The sequence below is a fragment of the Galeopterus variegatus genome, unplaced genomic scaffold, assembly GCF_000696425.1.
Source record: "Galeopterus variegatus unplaced genomic scaffold, G_variegatus-3.0.2 Scaffold1147, whole genome shotgun sequence".
NCBI classification, from domain to species: Eukaryota; Metazoa; Chordata; class Mammalia; order Dermoptera; family Cynocephalidae; genus Galeopterus; species Galeopterus variegatus.
This window is the reverse complement of record NW_007727258.1, coordinates 350,627-354,785: the sequence shown is the minus strand read 5'-3', so window position 1 is coordinate 354,785 and position 4,159 is coordinate 350,627.

Here is a 4,159-nt window from a genome sequence, read left to right as displayed (position 1 = left end):
GTATTGAAAAGGAAAAGTATTGGGCTTTATTTGATAGTTCCATTTAAGACAATAGCATAATGTCAAATAAGCTAACACATTATTTCTCTGCATCACATATTCAGTTGGGATATCTTAGTTCCCTTCTATGTTTAGGGTAGAACTAAACATACTGTGTATACTATTAATTTCTGGATACCACACCAGGAAAGATATCGCAAAAGCCAGAGCTGGCTCAAAACAGAGGATCAGGGATAAAAAGAAAACCATGGCATACAAAGGTGTTTAGTGACAAAAAGAGGAACATGTAAAAGCTGTTCATAAAGGCAAACACTGTGTTCTAGAACTATAAGCAACAAATTCCATATTATTTCAAAAACCTTAGATGCCACTATGTGAGTTCCCCTTGCTGAGACACCAGGAGGCTCTATACCCATGTTAACACTAGAATTTCAAACTTCATGGCCAGATCATTGCAATCTGCTTTACAACCCTGCTCTTTACATACTGATTATCATAGAGAGTTTCACTATGGAAATCTTTCTGTTTATAAACTATCTGCCCACCCTGGAACTGGGCTTCCCCTCATCCTCCTTCCCACACCTCCCAAGTGTGCCTTCTGTATTACTAATCTAATGTTTAAAAATATTTATAAAACAAAAAGCCAACTTTTCTCAACAATGTCCCCAATACTTGATTTCTACTTCCTGTACTAGAAGAAAACTCTTCTCTTAAATCTTTCCCAAGAAGGAAATGTTTGTTTACCCATATTCTATAAGGTCTGAAAATGCAATAATTATTTTTGATTTCTAAACTCTTGCTCTCTGATCTCATGTAATATTTTCTCTTCATTTGAAGTTTTTAACCTCTGAACATATTCTTTTTTTTCTTCCTTTTTACAATAATCTAAATATCATTTGATCACTCTGTCATATTGAAAAAAGGGCATGGTATCTGAATCATATTTTTCTTTACTCCACGTTCTATAATCAATCAGTGATTTCAAACTCCAGGTGAAGGATATAGCTATAGACCTAATTTTATAGATTCTGAACTACTTTAAATCCAGTCAACTTCAATTCAATTCCACTTCGTTCCTTCATATCAAAGGTTTCACCCTTGACCTTACTATCACAAAAATAAATAAATAAATAAATAAATGTCTCAACAGAAGCCATAAACCTCAAAATTTTCATTTCCTAACATCCTAGTTCTCTCACACTCTCTCTTACCCTCACTTCCACAACCTGCTTTTTGGCTTCATAGAGATCTTTGGTCCTTTTTTCCCAGTTTATTAGTCTAATATTGAACTTTCTTCTCTGACTTAACTAGCTGTTTGGTGAATAAATGGACCTCATTCTAACAAGTATTCTCAACATCTTGACACATATGTTGCTGCTACTGAAGGAAATGGAATTGCCCAGATTTGAGCCACTGTAAATTAATGGACTCCAGAAACACTTAACCATTTTGTCTTGACACATATGTTGCTGCTACTGAAGGAAATCATGGAATTGCCCAGATTTGAGCCACTGTAAATTAATGGACTCCAGAAACACTTAACCATTTTTCTATTTTCCTTTATCTGATTTTCCCTTTTCTTTTTGTTCAGCAACTTTCATAAACTCATCTTTTCTTTAGACTTTCTACATAAATCTAATCCTCATACTCTTAAAAAAAAAACCCTACCTGCATTTTAAAAATAAAATCAAGGTCATGAAGCGTGAACTATCTCAACTCCCTTCCTCTTTTGTACAAAACAATTATCTGCTCGTGCTCTTAATTTCTTCTTCCAGCATCAGAATATGAAACTGTCCTCATTCTTTACATGTCAAGCAACTTATCTCTATCCATTATCTCCAGTCTCTTTTAGGATATTTGTCCATCAAGTTTATCTTTTTTCTCCTATATATTTAACTTCTTGCAATCTTTATTGGTTCTTTGACTTCAGTCTGTATATATACTCAAGGCTCACAGTCCTAACTAAATACTATTTTCAATGACCCAGTTGATACCAACCTCTCTCTCCACAGCTTTTCAATGGCCTCTTGATTCATCGTTTTCAGTTTCCTTTTTGGCTCTGTCATTAGATTTCTGTTCCTGAATGATCAGTCTTTTCATCCCATGCACACACCCTCTTTCACAATATCATCATTTATGGTTCTAACCAAAGTTAAAAGGCTCAATAGCCCCAAATGTATATTTTCAGGCTAGATGCTGAACTTACCTTTCAGAATAGTTAATAATATCTTAAACTCAACATGACCAATGTCAAATTTTGCATTATCTTCTCTTTCCTATACCTACTACTCACATACTAAAGTTTAATTAATAAAACCTTTGTCTACAGAGGTGCTGAGTCTTGATACCTTTAAGTCAACTTAGACCCTGCTTTCTCACTCACACCCAATTCATCAAATCTTGCTAATTATGCCTTCTAATTTTCTCTTTTCCTTTCCTACAGCAACTGCTCCACTTCCAGGCTATTGCCATGTCTTACCCAGACTATTAAAACAGCGACCTGCTTAAGCTCCTTGCCTTCACTCTTACCTACCTTTAATCCAGCTTTGATACCACTGTTAAATAACAATGTGAAAACATGTTTGACTCATATAAATGGAATGTGATTTGACTATATTTTGAAAGTAGCTTCAAAGAGCAACTACCCATATTTCTATATTTGGTGAATAACTTGGAAGGTCATTCATCAGATCACCAAATGTATGATTAGTCTATGAAATAATAAATCCATCACCACCGTGGCTATACTCCTACAAGCTGATTCCTTAGAAATCTAGCTCTGTGCAAATACTGCCTCTGCCTTTTGGTGAGAATGTGTGCTTTCTGAAGTGTTTGTTAAAGCGTTTACCATTTTCTGAGTTGGGCTAATATGTGAATCTAAGGGAATATGCCCATCCCCCACCACCATCCCAACAAAGTGGAAGAAATCTTGGCTTTTATCAAGGAATAAGGAATCAATTGGCATATTTTGTCAGAAAAAAATATGATTGCACTCCCCATTTCCCCCACCACCACTCTCATTCTTGGTTTTATTTCACAGCAANTTTTGGCTTCATAGAGATCTTTGGTCCTTTTTTCCCAGTTTATTAGTCTAATATTGAACTTTCTTCTCTGACTTAACTAGCTGTTTGGTGAATAAATGGACCTCATTCTAACAAGTATTCTCAACGTCTTGACACATATGTTGCTGCTACTGAAGGAAATCATGGAATTGCCCAGATTTGAGCCACTGTAAATTAATGGACTCCAGAAACACTTAACCATTTTTCTATTTTCCTTTATCTGATTTTCCCTTTTCTTTTTGTTCAGCAACTTTCATAAACTCATCTTTTCTTTAGACTTTCTACATAAATCTAATCCTCATACTCTTAAAAAAAAAACCCTACCTGCATTTTAAAAATAAAATCAAGGTCATGAAGCGTGAACTATCTCAACTCCCTTCCTCTTTTGTACAAAACAATTATCTGCTCGTGCTCTTAATTTCTTCTTCCAGCATCAGAATATGAAACTGTCCTCATTCTTTACATGTCAAGCAACTTATCTCTATCCATTATCTCCAGTCTCTTTTAGGATATTTGTCCATCAAGTTTATCTTTTTTCTCCTATATATTTAACTTCTTGCAATCTTTATTGGTTCTTTGACTTCAGTCTGTATATATACTCAAGGCTCACAGTCCTAACTAAATACTATTTTCAATGACCCAGTTGATACCAACCTCTCTCTCCACAGCTTTTCAATGGCCTCTTGATTCATCGTTTTCAGTTTCCTTTTTGGCTCTGTCATTAGATTTCTGTTCCTGAATGATCAGTCTTTTCATCCCATGCACACACCCTCTTTCACAATATCATCATTTATGGTTCTAACCAAAGTTAAAAGGCTCAATAGCCCCAAATGTATATTTTCAGGCTAGATGCTGAACTTACCTTTCAGAATAGTTAATAATATCTTAAACTCAACATGACCAATGTCAAATTTTGCATTATCTTCTCTTTCCTATACCTACTACTCACATACTAAAGTTTAATTAATAAAACCTTTGTCTACAGAGGTGCTGAGTCTTGATACCTTTAAGTCAACTTAGACCCTGCTTTCTCACTCACACCCAATTCATCAAATCTTGCTAATTATGCCTTCTAATTTTCTCTTTTCCTTTCCTAC